Source organism: Pinus tabuliformis, chromosome X (assembly GCF_031772625.1).
Source record: "Pinus tabuliformis cultivar Carrire ecotype Pingquan chromosome X, CPIR1, whole genome shotgun sequence".
In the NCBI taxonomy this organism is placed as follows: Eukaryota; Viridiplantae; Streptophyta; class Pinopsida; order Pinales; family Pinaceae; genus Pinus; species Pinus tabuliformis.
In genome coordinates, this window is record NC_142308.1 from 1,433,828,675 (window position 1) to 1,433,848,094 (window position 19,420).

Sequence of the window (19,420 nt, forward strand, 5' to 3'; positions counted from 1 at the left end):
GTGGAGGCATTTCGAGCGATAAGTGGGTTTCGCAGAGGACCTAGCGATTCCATAAACTGAGTGACGCGTGTCCTGCGCGGAGAGAGAAAAACTGCTTACATTGCGGACTAACGATCAAGCAACTCAACCGCATGATATAAGTGAAGACCGTAGGATTTTGGGGTTCCAAATCAAAGGCTGGGGTTCAACCAGATGGATGACTGGACCTGAGGGAGAAATAAACTATGGCGCATAAGATTTGAAGTTTGATTTAACAAATGAATTGAGAGAAGGATCTGTTTCATAGGCATCTGGGAAATAATGGAAAAAAATGACCATTCAGCAAGAACTGACGCTCAGTTCGCGAGGAGACAGGGGGCCACCTCTCTGTGAAGCATTACGCAGCAATGATGATGTAGGGAAGAGAAGTTCTAGCAGACAGAGGCAGGAAATCCAGAGAGTCGAGAAGCCAAAACGAACAGTCACGGAATGAACTAGCTTTAAAGCCACGAGCTGACTAAGACAGGACAGAGACAGTGAGGCAGAGAAGCAGTGAAGAAGACGAAGGCTGAGAGACACAGAAAGAGTGGCAAAGTTGCAGAGGGCAGAGAAGCCGAGCTAACCATCACAGTAAGGGCAACATTGAGCAGACAGAGACCAATTAAGGTCAAAATTCGGTAAGGGGATTCTACTACCTCTAAGGACTTGGGAATTCCAAGTGCCATCCTACTGATCATCCTCTGTCAAGTGAGACTTAGATTGAGCTCCTTATTGTAAGAAAGTGCTTTAAAAACATAATAAAAAGGCCACCACTGAAGGCTGGACCAGGAGATGTAGCCCAGGAGGATTATGTGAACTCCTTATTAAATTTTGTTGTGTTTATGTTTGCTTACTATGATCTCTTATTGTTTCAAGTGTCTGTGTATTTCACAATCTTTTCAATCCGTTGCACAAGATAACATAGACACACACACCAGCACATGAGTCTGTAATACCTTCATTAATTTCCAGAGGTCACCTAGGGGTGATTCCAGACCATGTGGTAGCAGAGCTATAGGTTGTTAAGGTGAGACAAGCTTGTGCTAGATTTAGTTGTTGAACGCTAACTAGATCAAAGCTCAAATTAGGAGAAGGAGAGTTGGTTGAAACTAATCCTGAAATTGGAAGAGTCTATCCTCAGAAGAAAAAGTCGGAGGAAGGTTCCATAAACCCAGACCCTCAATTTATAGATAGTTTCTTGGACATGAGATCCATGGTAGAGGAAATGTATAAGGACTTTAGAAAACATAACGGTGAAGACCCATCAGGCTCCAAAGAATATAAAGGAGATGAACAGTCTCTCCTCCATGACCACTCAAAAGGGAAGGGGAAAGAAGAAAGCTTTCTCACACCTCCTAATATCCCTAAACATAAAAAGAAGACATCTTTCATTAAACTAGATGTTAAATTTGATCTACCATAATATGATGGAGAGTTGAATGCAGCAAAGCTGGAAAATTGGATCAGACAAATTGATGTTTATTGCAGAGTGTAGAGTATTGATTCAGATAAGAGCAACATTCAGTTGGCCAGTCTACGCCTTGGGGGCACCGCCTTAGTTTGGTGGGAATGCGGGACCCAAGTTTACATGAAGAGACATGGTAAGACTCTTTCTATCTGGAGTGAATTTGTTTCTACAATCAAGAAGCAGTTTTATCCATTGGCCTACATCCAGCAAGACATGATGAGCTGGCAAACTCTTCATTAATTGAAAGGGCAATGTGTACAAGGTTACACCCAAGAATTTAGGAAGAGAGCTTTGATTCTAGGAATCTCATTAGACTCACCTGAGACTCTGTTGAAGTACGTAGGTGGTCTACACAGCTACATGAGGCACATTATCGTCATGTTTAATCTCACTAGTATAGATGAGGTATCTATTCAAGCTACACATCTAGAAGCTAGAGGAAAGAATGGGAATCTAGAAGTTGGTGGATCATCCAAGCCCATTGCAAGTAAGAATAATGAGAAAAGAAAATAGAAATGGAAAGAGAGGAAGGCCAACACTGCATAGAAAATCAAATATTCATGCACTGACTGTAAGAAGGATGGGCACGATGATGAGCATTGTTGGATTCTGCATCCGGAGCTGAGACCTAAGAAGTTCGAGGGAAAGAGGAAGAAGACTGCTGCAGTTATTCAGAAATATTTGGGGTCGAACTCAGGAGATGAAACAACCATTGCAGCCACAGGTATAAAAGGTAAGAATTCTGAAGCATCTACTAGTAATTCTGCACAATCTACTATTGATGAAGAAAATGACAGAAAAAGGCATGAGATTTTCCATATTCAAGTTATTTCCAAGCATCAAAATATTGATACTTTGTTTGATAGTGGCTCACAAGTAAATTTAATTTTTGAAGCAATTGTAAAGAAGTTGGGATAACTGACTACACCTCACAAGAAACCATACCCGTTAGGTTGGTTAAGTGATAAAGCACAACTACAAGTGACTAGAAAATGCAAACTTAAGTTTTCTTTTGGGTCAACATTTGTAGATGAGGTTGACTTAGATATAATTCCTTTGGATATATGTGGAATTGTTTTAGGAATTCCTTACTTGTATGATAGAAAAGCTATTTTCTATAGAGTTGAGAACAAGTATCTACTTGTTAAAGATGGAAACAAATACTTTGTAAGAGCCCATAAGCTCAAGAATAATTATACTCTCATAAACTCAGGGAAGATGAAACAATTGTAAATTCATGTAAACAATTTTTACTGATGGTTGTAAAGGAAAAGAAACCTAAAAAAGACAATTTATTTGAGGCTTGTGATGCTAAAAAGCAAGCTGATTTAGAAAAAGTTGTTTCAGAGTATGATATCTTGTTTCAAGAACCTAAAGGTCTGCCACCCAAAAAGGAAATAGTGCATGATATCTATTTGCAGCAAGATGCTCCACTTCCTAACATTGGGATGTACAGGTTGTCCACTTTAGTGAATTCAGAAATCAAGAAGCAGGTGCAAGAGTTGCTCGAGAAGGGGTTCATCAGACCTAGCACATCACCATGTGGATCACTAATCATTTTGGTGAGAAAGAAAAATGGCTCATGGAGAATGTGCATTGATTACCGAGCACTAAATAAAATAACAATCAAAAATCGTTTCTCCCTTTCTTGCATAACTGATCTATTAGATTAGTTAAAGGAAGTTGTTTATTTCTCCAAGTTAGACTTGCATAGTGGATATCATCAGGTAAAAGTTGCAGAACAAGATGCATGGAAGACTGCTTTCAAAACAAAGCAGGGATTGTATGAGTGGCTGGTTATGCCTTTTGACTTAACTAATTCTCCTGCTACTTTCATGAGAATAATGAATGATGTGCTCAAACCTTTTCTTGATGATTTTGTTATTGTATATCTAGATGCCATTCTTATATTTAGCAAAAATTGGGAAGAACATTAAAGCATCTTAAGTAGACACTAGATGTTCTGAAAAGAGAAAAGCTTTATGTTAAACTCTCAAAATGTGAATTTGGCAAAACATCTTTGAATTATTTGGGACATATAGTAGGGGGTGATGAATTGAAGATAGATCCCAAAAAGCTAGTAGTAATTGTAAATTGACCTAAACCCAAATCTGCTACAGAGCTTGGAAGCTTCTTAGGAGTAGCACAATATTGGAGAAAGCCCATTTCTAACTTTTCCTTAATTGCAGCTCCCTTACATGCTTTAATAGGATTGAACAAGGTGTTTCAGTGGAGAGGCAAATAGCAGAAAGCCTTCGACACCTTGAAAGAAAAGGTTAGTACAACACAAGTACTAGCATTGCCTAATGTTCAGAGACCATTTGAGATCCAAACAAATGCCACTGACTATGCCATAGGAGCACTGTTGATACAGCACGGTAAACCCATTTGTTATCATTCTGAGACATTTCATTTTGTAGTAGTTAACTATCCCACATATGATAAAGAATTGTATGCATTAGTATAGAGCGTGAAAAAGTGGAAACATTACTTAATGGGCAAAGAGACTGTTATACATACTGATCATCAACCACTTCAATATCTACACTACCAGACTAAGTTGCAACAATCAAGACACTATAGATGGATGGGTTTTCTACAACAGTTTCATTTAGTCATCAGATATAAAAAGGGCATACATAATAAAGTTGCAGATATGTTATCTAGATGCATTTTAAATGCATCTACTATGCTTAAGCATAATTCTGTATTTCATGAGAGCTACATTGAACAACATGCACAAGATATGGACTTTAAATATGTATACGCAACTTTAAGTCAAGGAAAATGAGTAGAAGAATTGGATTATCACATTAAGGACCAACTCCTATATCATTGTGGGAAGCTATGCATTCCACAAATTGGAAGAGTACAGATAATTCGAGAAGCACATACTTCTCTAATATTAGATCACTTTGGGGTAAGCAAAACAACTGCACAGCTAAAAAGATTTTGTTATTGGCAAAACGTGAACGAGACAGTTTCTAGATATGTAAGAGGGTGTACCATGTGTGATAAAAGCAAGCCCATCAATAGGAAACTAGGCTTGTACACTCCATTGCTAGTTCCTTCTCATCCTTGGGAAAGTGTTTCCATGGACTTTGTTAGAGGACTGCCTAAATCTAGGAAGGGTCATGATTATCTATATGTTTTTGTGGATAGGTTCAGCAAAATGTGTATTTTGATACCTTGTAATAAGTAGATTGCAGTTGAATAAACTGCAAAACCGTTCTTTCAACATGTGTGGGTTCATTTTGGATTTCCCACTTCCATTATATTTCATCAAGACACCAGATTTGTGGGAAACTTTTGGTCAAGTCTGTGGGAACTGATGGACACCAAACTGAAGAAAATCACAGCTTTCCATCCACGAACTGATGACTAGACAAAAATATTCAATAGGACAGTGATCTAGTTGCTCAGGGGATAATGCAGCAAGCATCCCAATCTATGGGATGAAAATTTGTGTTATGTGTAGAATGCTTACAACCGAGCCAAACATTCTTCCACACAGAGATCTTCTTTTGAGACATATTTTGGTTTCACACCGAGGTCTCCCTTGGATTTTGTCTTTGGTAAGGACACAATAGTTGAGGGGTACAACAATGTGGACAAGGCAACTAGGTTCATTGAACAAATCCATGAGATCCATCAAGTAGTATAGGAACAGTTGGAAAAGATCTAGGCCAAATACAAGGCAAGGCATGATCAACATCGGATGGAGCATAGTTTCCAAGTTGGTGATCAAGTCTGGCTCTATATCAGCAAAGACAGGACGCAAGGTGAAGGTAAAAAGGTGAAATCAATAATGTATGGACCTTTCAGGATCCTTGAGAAAATTGGTGAGAATGCTTTTAGCCTTGATCTGCTAGCTTATATGCACATCTACTTAGTCGTCAACGCAGATAGCTTGAGACTATTTGAACCTTCATTAATTGAAGATCCTGAAGAGCAAAGTCAAATGCCTTATATTAATGACCTGCTACTTGAATATGTTAATGAATTGCAGGAAGACACAGTTCTGGACGGGAAGGTGAGAATGACGCGAAAGGGAGATGTTGAGTACCTCAGAATTGGGCTCACGGATTCAAAACCAAACAGTGCAAAGTGCAGTGAAAGTTGTATCCTCACTTAGTCGTTGCCTCAAAACCACCTTTTGGTAGTCCAAAAACTTTTTCAGTGGGAAGGTCGTGATCCGAATTGGATCCTCAAACAATTCCATGATTGGTAAGAATGAATGACAGACATCAAGAAATCTTATAGCTATCAGAAATAACCTCTTTGCACCCAGCAAGGAGCAAACATGACCTTTGGTCAAAGTGCGCTGATTGTTGTCCCATGGAGGCCGCGCATGGCAAAAAAATGGCAATTGTGAACCTTAGATCCAGAAATGGAGGTTGTTTTTGATATGTGATTAGTGCAAATCACTTATTGCTAGGTAAAACCCCTCGAGAAGGAAAGACCCTGACCACTCGGTCACAAGGGAAACTCGAAAATAGTGGGAAAGCCCTAAAACTGACAAGGTGGGTTCCGCACTCAAAACCGGTGAAACATCGGAGGCATTTCGGGTGGTAAGTGGGTTTGGCCGATGACCCAGCAATTTCATACACTGAGTGACACGTGTTCGGTCGGAGAGAGAGAAACTTCTTACATCGCGGACTAATGGTCGAGCAACTCAACCGTGCAATATAAGCGAAGATCATAGGATCTGGGTGTTCCAAATCAACGGTGGAGTTTCAACTCGATGGATGATCGGACCTGAGGTAGAAATAAACTATGGCACATAAGATTTGAAGTCCAATTTCACCAATGAATCAATAGAAGGATCTGTTTGGCAGGAATCTCGGAAATAACGGAAAAAAATGACCGTTGAGGAAGAACTGATGCTCACTTTGCAAGGAGATAGGTGGCCACCTCCCTGCAAAGCGTTATGTAGCAATAATGATGCAAGGCAGAGAACTCCCAGGGGACAGAGACAGACAATCTAGAGAGCTCGGAAGTCGAAACGAACAGTCGGCGAATGAACTGGCTTTAAAGCCATGAGCTGACAGAGATAGGACAGAGACAATGAGGCAGAGAAGTGGTGAAGAAGTCGAAGGCCGAGAGACACAGAAGAGAGGGAAAGTTGCAGAGGGCAGAGAAGCTGAGCTGACCATCAGAGTAAGGGTAGCATTGAGCATACAAACACCAATTAAGGTTGAAATTCAGTAAGGGGAGTTTCTGAACTCTAACAACTTGGGAATTCCAAGTGCGATCCTACTGATCATCCTCTATCAAGTGAGACTCAGATTGAGATCCATATTGTAAGACTCTGCTTTAAAAACATAATAAAAAGGCCACCACAGAAGGTTCGACCAGGAGAAGTAGCGTGGGAGGATTGGATGAAATCATTATTAAATTGTTTGTGTTTATGTTTGCTTACTGTGATCTCTTATTGTTTCAAGTGTCTGTGTATTTCACAATCTTATCGATCCATTTCACAAGATAACATAGACACACACACCAACACATGAGTCTGTAATACCTTCATTAATTTCCTGAGGTCACCTAGGGGTGATTCCAGATCAAGAACTTAAAGATTAATGATTACACTATTACATCACATAAATGCAAAAATAAATAACCACACCGTCTTGATGAATAACAAAAGCGAGAGTGGTAAACAAGCTCGGTTGGCCAGGCCCTACCCAGCCAGCTTGTTCCCCTTCTAAGGAACTAAACTTATCAGGACTTCAAAGATACATCAAAGGAAAATTTAAATGTTGCACATCCAAATCATAACGGTTCCTTGTATTACTCGATTTGGAAAATTACATTACAGAATAGTCCAGCCCCAGAGAAAGGCGATAACTAGATTACATAAGCCAAAATGGTAGTTGATGGTTTGGTAGCTTCCTATATACTATCTACATCATATATAACCTTTTGGCTCTAGGCCATTTACACTAATTACAAATAATTCTTGTTCAGGCCTCTCAGTCGAATAGACTTAGAAAGCCAATGTTACAACTTTGGCCAGTGGTTATAATACACACAAACTTCACTTGGCTATAACCTAAAATTAGAGAAAAATCCCTAAATGCATGCCACCTATTATCATGCTTCAATTCATCAGCATTTAGACTTGGATTTGAAGATCGAGATCCATCCTCATGGAAGATAGCTTCTCGGAAATCTCAGACAGTGGTAGTCCAGGAATCTTCCTGCACTAGTCAACTCATTCATTGTTAATACTAAGTTCAATGATTACTCTAGGAAATCAATATGAGTTACAAGAAATATGTAAATAGGCACGAAATCTTTATAAAAATATTAATAAAGTGTTGGAATAAATCTTAATATAAAATATGAGCATGTGTAGGAAAAGGGTAACTATCTTATACTAGTGCAGGAAAGAAGGGTATTTTATTAAGATAAAATAAAGGTTGATATTGATTGAAATGGGGTAGAAAATAGGGTAATTTAGGATACCAACATCCTCCCATCCCTAAGGTTTTGTGTGTCCTCACACAACGTTTTACCTCTACAAAAAACCTTCTGAAATGAGTGGCCAGCTCCTTAGTTCTGCACTTTGATGTTTATTCATGTCTTTAGTATATTTGGCTTCTTTTCTCAGGCTTTTCATAGTTTCTTAGTCACCTTCTTTAGAAGTCTATAACATCTAGAATCTCAATATTTCCATACCTTTACCTATTGCTTCTGCCTCTTTACTTCTGCCAGTAACTCCACCTCACTCTGTTTCTGCCAACTCTGCTCTTTCATGACCTGGTTCAAAGCTTCCAGGTCATGGACTTGTTGCTCCAGGTCCACTATTCTGTTATTGAGGAAGAGAGTGGATGGTGTTGTGCTAAGGTCTTCGGGTGTGAATGTCTTTTCTACCACAGACTCATCATGAAGGTCGAGGCTGTCGAAAGTCTGCCTTATGACATCATCAAGGGTTTCTATGCTCAGGGTTTTGCTATCACTAAGTGTTTGGATGCCCACACCAATCTTTGTGCCAGGGGTTTCAGTACCCTATGCACCTAATTCCTTTGGGCTCTTAACACCTTGTTCTCTAGGTTTCTCAGGGGATTCAACATGTTGTCCTTCCAAATCAATAGGGGTTTCGATTCCCCATTCTTCTACCACTGTCAGACTTTAGTATCCTGTCCTTCGAAAATCGTAGGGTCTTCAATGCCCTAATCTACAGAAACCATAGGGTCTTCAATGCCCAAGACCTCTAAAAACCGTAGGGTTTTTAGTGCCCTGCTCATCGAAATCATTAAGGGTCTCCACATCCCATTCACTGAAATTATCAAGGGGCTCTTCATGATGTTCCTCTTCATCCTCCTCTACTAGGACCTTGCCGGTGTTCAGTGTCGACATTGTTCTTCTGCTCCTTAGCTTGCTGACAAATGTTGACAACAGAAGGTCGTCTTTTGCATTTTCCTCATCCTTCACAGTGTGTTCCACTATGTCTACGAGCACCGAGAGATTATGAACTATGGGGGGAACTTGGGGCAAGTCGTCGATTATAATTAGAGATCCTGACTAGTTCGTTCCTTGGCCGACAACTTTCCTCCTTGTCGAGGTCCTAGTTTTCCTTTTCATTTCTACAGGTGGAGTGTTTCCAACAACCCTCTTCTCTGCTTTCACTGGTGAGCCTTTACTTCTCCACTTTGTAGGAGACAATGTCTCTGCCTTTCTCTTCTTACTTGCACTTGTGCTAGTAGGCTCTTTTGCACCCCTAGCTTGGAATTCTTCCATAAATGCCTCCCACATTATTCCCTTTTTTTCTAACTTATTCTTGACCAACATCGTAATGAGTCGATGATGGTAAATTTTATTTGCAACCTACATTGCACTTCTGCTCTACACATTTTTTGCCATCCTTTCAAGGCTCCTGAGCAAGAAGTGAGGGAAATTGATTATTTTCCCTGCCTTGAAATGTGATAGCAATTGAAGGTGGTATACAAATGCTAGGGTATCACGTCCTTCACCTGTGACAAAATTCTGTAATATAAATAGTAAATATCACCATTTCCCGACCATGGCGGTCTGTGGAAGTCCTTTTTTCCAGTCGACCTTAATCTTCTTATCGACCACGAACCAGTGCCAATGCCTCTTCGCCAACTGCTCCATTTTAAACCAGCACTCCCCTGTAAGTGGTAGGCATGTGGTTTGTGAAATGAACTCTTCAGTAATTTTAAACTTTAAGTACCTGACCCTGAATTGGCCTTCTTTGAACGTCCTTGCAAGCTTTAGCACTACGGCCATGTCAAACCCGTCAAATTTTTGGGGGAATGGAAGGAAACCTGATTCTTCCAATAGTGCAAGACTATTCCTGTACTTGGCGGTTTGTTCAATCTCCCGTAGTGACAATGGTTCACTCCTCATAGGTGCCATTTCGAACCTCCTCCACTTCACTGATCACACCTTCAAAAAAATTTCAAGGTAACTCCAACATTCACAGATAATTTTATGTCAGAGGTTCCTCGCCCTCCGTCATTTTAGACCCACTCACTGAACTATGATGGAACAGTCCCCTCCACATCGAGTGTAGATTCATGTCATCTCTTTATAGGTCAATCGTGATGATTGGATGAAGTGGTGGTATAGGTAGCAATGATGCAACGACTAGAATGATTGAATCACGGGTAGGTTAATGATGGCTAGGTAATGCAGAATGACTGCAAGGAGGTTGAGTGCAGGTTATCAGACACTAGTACCCTGTTAGAAAATTTTACATTATGGAGCAATGGAACACATAAAATATTGCAGAAACATAAAGACAGAAAATGCATAAAACAAGAGAGACACATATATACGTGGTTCACCCAGTTTGGGCTACATCCACCCCGAACACCCAGTCCTTCCTTTCTATTATCCAGCGAAATGAAGAGACACAACCTACAGCAAATCCGTTGTAATATCCTATGTTTTCTCTTAGTCTCACCTCTCTATTTCTCGCTCACAATCTACACATCTATTACACAGCCTCAAATACAATGCCCTCATACAAAGGGAGGGGTTTTCTTCTTGGGAAAAAAACCCTAAACTAAACATAAGTTATACCGTGAGATCATCTGCCTAATGAATGGCCCGGATTGACTAGAAATTACTATACTTTTACAAGGAAATTTTACATCTGTTTTTAGCTTCAGGGGCACTGCCCTTGAGCCCCCGCTGGGGGACCGCTGGCCCCCAGAGCCCCCAGCCCCCCACACCCCCCCCACATGGAGGGGTGTACAAACTTCCTGGGGTATACATCCGGCTGAAACAAAGACATCTGAACAATCATGCTCCAAACACAATATACCCTTCCACAGCCAGCATGATAATTTAATTAGACATATTTCAACATTTATTAAAAAAGGATTAGATTTCAACCTTACACATCTTGCACTTTAAAGATTTGTTCCTAGATTAGTAATTAATGAAACAAAGCATCAATTAAAACATGGAGTGAGATAACATATCAACACATGTAAAAATAAAATACAGGACCTTAAATCTTTGATAAACAATTTCAGGACTGTGTAAGTTGCTTTCATAGTCAACTGTATTTCTGCATCAGACCTACTTGTACTGTTGTGCTTGCACCAAATATTTTTACCAAAAAAGAATCTGACATGACATACTTTAGTGGCCGGACTTTTTAAAAAAATTTCCTCATTATACAAGAAAAATTTATTTGCCATCCTTTGGTGCTTCTCGACATGCCTTCTGAATGACTCCATCAAATTCTGCAATCAACTTATGAGGGAATAAAGAAGTTGGAAAGGGTAAAAATTTTAGAATGGGAAGGAATATTACAACGGGGATTTCAAAAAAAATATCACCAAGAGGGATAAAAGAAATAAGATATGGTAAAAAAATCAAGGGAAAACAGGGATTCTACGAAATCGGGTAAGGGTAGTTTCTTGGAAGAAAAGGAAGGTAATTCATGGGGAATTTAGAAAAGAAAGCTACTGGGAAATTTCGAAATGGGAAATAGAAGAAAGATAATATTTTTACCTTGAAATATGCCTGTATTTGTATAGGAAAAAAAAATAACTGCACCATGAAGTAAGTGTTTCCTTTAATAAAAATGTCCATGCTAGTTACCCCAAACTTGGGTAAGTGCTTGGTTTCGTGAACTTGCTTCATCTTGGTGGTAGCCAGCATTTCTAAGAATCAAGTAACCATTCCCTTTTTATTAGAATTTTGATATTGTTTCCAGCATGCTAGTTCTCAAGTTGATCCTTCTGTAATCATGTCAGTCAACTGATTTCCACAAATATAGGAAGTTTTTTTTTTTTTTATACTTTTTTTTTTTGTCATTTTTTTCTTTTTACTCTTCTTTGATTCATTTTTATTTATTTTTAATAAGGACAACAAGGAATCAATTCTTCAATAGGTCAATATTATCACCTACCAACTCCTTTTGAAATGGTTGTTGGACTTGCTGCATAAAATCTCCTTTAGTAAGGGGCTAAAAATATACCTTCAATCTATTCCCATTTACCAAGAACACAAAATTTCGTCCATCAATAGCTTTTATTTCTACCACTCCATTTTCAAACACTTTGACCACCTCATAGGGTCCCATCCAGCGTGTATCGAATTTTCCTTTAAAATGTTTAAATCTTGAATCGTAAAGGAGTACCCAATCACTTGGTCGGAACTGTTTTTCTGAATGGACTTGTCATCCCACTTCTTGCGCTATTGTTGAACCAAGATGACCTGCTAAAAATAATTCTTTCGAATTTCATCTAACTCGTTTAATTGTAGAAATCATTGCTGCTATGCTTCAGAGAGATCTAGCCCCAATTATATTGCAGTCTTGAAAGTCTTAATCTAGAATTCTATCAGAAAGAGGACTTGTTTCCCATATAGTAGCTCATATGGTGTGTTCCCTGTGTTGTTTCTCCAAGTGGTTCGATAGGCCCACAATGCTTCCGGTAATTTTTCAGCCTAATCCTTTATGATCATGTCTACTCTCTTTGTGAGGACGGACTCAATTACGTTGTTTGTGGACTCCACTTGATGATTGGCTTGCAGGTGATATGATGTAGATCTCCTATGTCGTAATTTTTACTGCTCTATCACACCCTGTACCAGATTAGAAATATACTGTGATCCATTGTCAAATACAATTTCTCCAAGCACACTAAATCTAGTAAAGATTTCGGTAAAAAGAAAATCTGCAACAACTCTTTCAGTAGCAAAATAAACAGCTTTAACTTCTACCCATTTTGTAGCAAAATCTGTACAAACCAAAATATGCTTTTTATTTGATGATGAGGGATTTATTGGTCCTACGAAATCAATAACCCATTTTTCAAAAGCCTCAATCATAACCTGAGGAAATAAAGGCACTTCATTGGCTTGATTAGGCTGGCCAATTTGCTAACAGCTATCACACCACTTGACATATTGCTTAGCATCCTTGAACAAGGAAGGCCAAAAATAGCCAACTCGTAACACTTTGTATGCAGTCCACTTATCAGTGAAGCGACCTCCACAAGGTTCATCATGGGCATATTTTAATATATCAAACACCTCTTCCTCTCTTACACATCTACAGATAATGAGATCTTCTCCGATGTGAAAGAGGTCTCCTTAGATCTAGGAATATGTAGCACTTTTGTGAATGATATTGCACTTTTCACGAGCGGAAAGGTGACGTGGTAATTTTCCGGTGACTAAATAGTTAGCTATGTTAGCAAACCATGGAGATTTTGTTGACACAACAAAAAGATGTTTTCTAGGAAAACCATCATCAGGATGAATTGATTCAGCAGTATTTTTTAATCTTAAAAGATAATCTGCTACTACATTGGATTTCCCTAGTCTATCAACAATAGTAATATTAAATTCATTTAATAATAGCAACCACCTAGTTACCGTATCGCTAGTTAATGGTTTATTCATCAAATATATTATAGGAGAATTGTCAGTATGTACAAGAACTTCAGATCCTGTAATATAATGTATGAATTTATTGATAGAAAAAATTACAGCTAAAAGCTCTTTCTACGTAACAGTATAATTGAGCTCAACTGCTGACAACTTTTTGCTAATGAAATAAATAGCATAAGGTTGTTTGTCTTCTTCTTGTCCTAAAGTTGCGCTAATAGCAGTATCTAAGGCATCAGAGGAAATATGGAATGGCAGAAACCAGTTTGGTCGTCTCAAAACTGGTGCCTAAACTATTTTTTCCTTCAATGTCTAAAAGGATTGTTGGCAAGTTGTAGACCAAGAAAACTCACTATCTTTAGCCAAATTTTGGAAAAGGGGGGTAGGTATCTTTGATAAATTCTTAGTGAACTATAGTAGCCTGCATATCCTAGAAAACCTCTCACTTCCCTTTGAGTTTTGGGTATAGGAAGACTGAAGATGATATCTATTTTTGCGGGGTCAACCTAGATGCATTTGTCTGAAATAAGATGGCCATGAACTACTCCTACCTTGCACATTAATCTGTACTTCTTATCACTCAAGGTGAGATGGGCTTCTTGGTAGTGAAGAACCACTTTTTCTAGATCCTTGAGGGCTTCCTGAAATGAATCACTAAACACAGAGAAATCATACATATAGATTTCTACACATTCAAGGTCAGCAAAAGTAGCCAAGAATGTCCTTTGAAAGGTAGTTGTGGCATTACATAGCCCAAAGGGAAGCAATCGATAAGCAAATGTACCCCATGGACATGTAAAAGTGGTTTTGTCTTCATCCTCGTGTGTTATCTGTATGTAGTTATATCCGGTAAAGTCGTCTAGAAAAGAAAAGTACTTATTACCAGCAAGGGTATTAACTACCTGATCGATGAAAGGTTGGGGGAAGTAATATTTAAGAGTGGCTTTATTCAATTCTCTGTTATCAATAGAAATGCACCATCTCCCATATTTCTTTGGGAGTAACACTAATGGAGAGACCCATTGGCTATGAGAAATGGGGTAGATAAAATCAACATCTAAGAGTCTTTGCATTTCTTCCTTTAAAATATTTCTTAGAGATGGGTTCATTCGACTTTGGGGTTGTCAGACAGGTCGGGCTCCATCCCGAATATAGATATGGTGTGTACAAGTTTCAGCAAGATTTCCTTTCATATCTTCATAACCCCATGCAAAGCCATCAAGATGGTTCTGCAACAAACTCACAAGCTACTCTCATTGAGAAGGATCCAAGTCTGAACTAATATATAATGATTTACTTGGACTAATCTCAAAAAGAGTAGTTTCAGGCTCAAGAGCACACAAAGGTGTCACTAGATATGGTGATGTTGGAGGTACAGAGTCATATCCTTCCTAAAAAGCTAGACTAAAAATCTAACTCAATGGTTCAAAATTGGGCATGGTGTCTAGATTGTTTAGGAAGTCTTGAATCTCAGCTTCCTATGAGGATTCAACATTCTGATGTATCTTGGAAACAAGTTGGGTCTCCTCATCACTACTGTAGTCTAACCATAAAGTGTCTCGGAGCTCCTGAATGGATCTAGCAAGTGGATATAAGGTGGCTTTCTTTCTATAATCTCCATGGGAAATATACATATCACCAAAATGAAATCCGATGTAAGAATCGGTCGTAGCAAGCCATGGTCACCCAAAATCAAGGGATGGCCTCACACAAGATTCTTTGGTTGAAGAACAATGAAATATGTGGGATATGCCCAAGAATCTATGGAAATGACCAGATCATCCAATACTCCTTACGGCTTGATTTTAGATCTATCTGCCAATTCAAGCATAGTCGGAGTAGGACAAGTATGGACCAATCCAAGTTGATCCATGGTTTTCTTGGTCATAACATTAATGGATTCCCCTAGGTATATAAGTACATTCGAGACAAGGTCGTCACCTATCTGAACAGAGACAACAGGGTTTCCGGGGTTAGTATATTTTCCATGTGCATATATCCCATCATCAACTCTGCTACTCTACCAACAAATCAAATGGTTTTGGGATCCAATCTTCTCCTTCCTGGCTTCTTGAGATAGAGTTCCATAATTATATTTGTAGAAATGTTGATCTCTTTAATAGATTGGAGCAAAGATACCCTTATGAAAATGTTCCGAAGCTCAGAAGCTAGGTTAGACTCAGGAATGGGGTCTTTCTTCTCCACAACTAACCTCTCTGGATAGGGAGGTCGGTTGGGAGAACATGAGAAGGGCTCAAAATGTACAAGGATAGGCTAAATGGTGTCATATTTTTCAGAATGGTCAGGAGTTTCCTCCTCTCCTTTCTCATCGATAATCACCATGTGTTGCTTTTGATTTTCTGAAGTTACCACTTTCCTTGATCTCAATTAAAGATCATTAACTCTAACTGGAATAGTCTGAAATCTAGATGAAGAAGCCGACATCATAGAACAAATCATTTGTATCGCTTTATTATTGGGGTTGGGTAAAGGTTGAGCAGGCAACTTAGAAGGTTGAAATGGTGGAGGTAAAGGTAATTGTGGCATAGGTTGACTCAGGTGAGGTAATGATGGTTGAGGCATTGGGTAAGGTGCATATGTAGGAGGATACGATTGCATAGGTGCATGATAGGAATTATGTGAATGATGTGAATGGTTTGGCCCTATCCATCCTTGTTGCCAAGATTCGGAGGGTTGTCCATATTGATATTGATATTGATTCCCATGTTGCCAATGCTGAGAGTGACAAGTGTTAGGATAGGAATACGAGTGTGCATTATAACCATAAAAATGTGCTGGAGGTTTAGGAACCATACCTACACTTACCTAAGGCCAATTCCTTCAAGCTCCAATAGCATGCAATGATTCAGCTTCAGGTTATCCCCCTTCGAGTAAAACTTTCAGCACAAGTATGGAGGGACATTTGTCTGTAGCATGGTTATCTGCACAAATTGCACATTTATTAGTTTCTTTAATATATAGAGGACATTCTCTTAAAGGATGTTTCCTTCTACATTTAGGATAGAAAATAGATAATATGTCTTTCTCTTCTACAAGTTTTTTCTGAAACTTCAAAGAGTCTATCTGTTTACTAACAATATTCATTATTTCAGTTTCCATATTATCCATTTTGTTTTCTAGTCTGATAATCATAGCATCAATAGATTCGGTTTTCCTGTTTTTATTCTGAATTCCTTTACCGGATCTATATTGGTTCCTCAATAATTTCCTGCACAAGTCATAGATTTGATCAAAAGGTTTTTTAGATATATCCCCTTGTCCCAATAGATTTAAATTATTCCTAGCATCATCAGTAAGCCCACATATGAACAAGGTTGAAACAGTTTTTATATCAAATTTGTGCTTTGACCTTTGGAGGATGTACATGAATCTCTCCAAGTAGTCCTCTAGCATCTCATCATCATTTTGCACAATAATAAAGATTTCATCTTCAATATCCCTAGTTTTACAATATTCCTAATATTTTGATAAAAACAATCTCTTCATTTTCTCCCAAGAATTTATAGTGTTTCCTCCTAGTCCCATGAACCAGTGAAGTGTTGTGTCGTTGAGAGTTGTTAGAAACAACTTTAGCTTTTGGGCATCAAATGAATAATCATAACTTCTACACAAAATATCAAACTCAACTAGGAAAGAGTCTGGATCTTCATGTACCTTACAATAGAAACAAGGAAAAGTTGATGGTGGAATATTTCTCATTTGCACTTGTATGTTAGGATTCACAATCAGGAATCCAAAAGTAGTTTGTTCCTCATTTACCTAATTTTAAACAATTCCTTCTACATGGTCTTCCATATCTACAATTGTTGTTCTTTTACACAAACCGCTCCTAACAGTCTGAGAAGGCTGACTACGGATTCAAAAAGTCTCCTTCTTCCCCTTTATGGGTTGTGTCACACCAGAATTGTTGCTACCTAGGTAGATTGTTCATGTGCCATGAGTTTGAGTTTGTTTGGACTTTCTGCCTGCAAAATAAGGCCCAATATGAGTTTTGGCTTCAAATTTGTTAATGTTTCTTTGGCCCCTAGTGGACTTCGGACCCCTAACTCTTTTAGGCATTTATTTCAAAAAATGACAAAACGAAATTCCAATAAAAGATGCAAGTTAAAAAATAAATTGGCACTTATAAATTCCTTCAAACGATAGAAACACACTGTAGAAAATGATAATAGTAGACTTACCCCTATTGCAAAAAAAATGGAAAATTCTTTCCAATTCAAATCACCTCCTCGGCAATCGCACCAAAGTGTTGGGTGCAGGAATTGCGCTTGAGAAAACTCCTAAACACTTAATTGTCAAATCGAGGGTTTCATAAACATAGTGATGAAGCACATGCAATTCCAGAAATGGTATGAAATTTTCCTGTTTCTAATCCTACTTCTTTAAGGAATTTCTTTGCAGAATCAAATAGAAAACAATTGGAAAGGCAATTAACACCAAGGAAACTCTGGTGCTGGAATGTAAAAGAAAATTTACAAGTAAATCAAATAAAGAAATTCCACACAATAGTAATAGTCTTAAATGCCGGAATGAAATGATATGTTCATCTTCAGATGGATGGTAAACACTCTAACAAGTGGGCCCTTGTAGAATTATGTCTTCCTTCTGATCTTCCTCTGACACAAACAACCTATCCTTGTACTATTGCAATCCACTCGCACTAGTGTAGGTACATTATTCTTATGTAAGAGTATATTCAACCTTCCTTATTGAAGACTTATGTCTGAGTGAAGGTGATCTATGCTTCTAGGCTTAGAGCACTCTGTTACTGTGTCAAAATAGTTTCTCTTGCACTGGAATAGAGTTCCTTTTACTTAGTTCCCAAATTACTTTTGAAAGATGAAAGATGTGCTAGAAAAGAATTGCAACTGTAAACGAAATTCTGAAGTAAACAATCTATAAAAAGGAAATGCTTCAACTCATTAAACTTTGCAGAGGAAATATAATTCATGAAATAAAAGCACTTTAAAAGAATCAAACAGTAGCCTGAGTACTTTGCATGTGTTAATTAGCGTTGGTATTTTACCCAAAATGATGATATTCTTTGCAGGTATAATGTGGTAATTCACTTTAATTCTAAGAATAATTACTCAATTAATGATTGATTCGCTTGCAAAATAACTGAAAGCAAAATGCAGATAAGTGATTAAATGTTTGCTGCAATGAATGACTAAACCAAGGTGTAGGCAACATCTTGCACTGTTGCAGGAAGGACTCCCTTGCACAAACCATTTGAAAATTAATTAAAACAGAGAACAAGAGTAAAGGAAATGCGAGAAATATATTTCATAAGCAAAATAAACACAACTACTCTTCAAACCACAGATCCATTTCGCACATAGGCTACAAAAGATAATTTAATTCAGAACTTAAGGGTTAGTGATTAAACAATTACATCACACAGCTGCAAAAAGAAATAACAACACATTATTTCTAAATAATGAAAACGAGAGGGGTAAACGAGTTGGGTTGGCTGGGCCCTAGCCAACCAACCCATTCCCCTTCTAAGGAACGAAAGAGATCAACACTTCAACGATACGTAAAAGATGAATTTAAATGTTGTGCATGCAAATCATAACAGTTCCTTGTATTACTCGATTTGGAAAATTACATTACAGAACAGTGCAGCCCCAGAGTCGAGCGATAACCAGATTACATAAACCAAAATGATAGTCAATGGTTCGCTAGCTTCATATCTACTTTCTACATGATATATAACCTTCCGACTCTACACCGTTTAGACTAATTACAGATAATTCTCGTTGAGGCCTCTCGGCCGAACAAACTTAGAAAACTGAAATTACAACTTTGGCTAGTGGTTATAATACACACGAACTTCGCTTGGCCGTAACCTAACTTTGGAGAAAAATACCTGAGTGCACGCCACCTATTATCCTACTTTAGTTCATTAGCAGTTAGACTCGGAGTTGAAGATTGAGATCCGTCCTCGTGGAAGATAGCTTCCTGGAAATCTCAGACAGTGGCGGTGCAGGAATCTTCCTACACTAGTCAACTCATTCATCATTAACACTA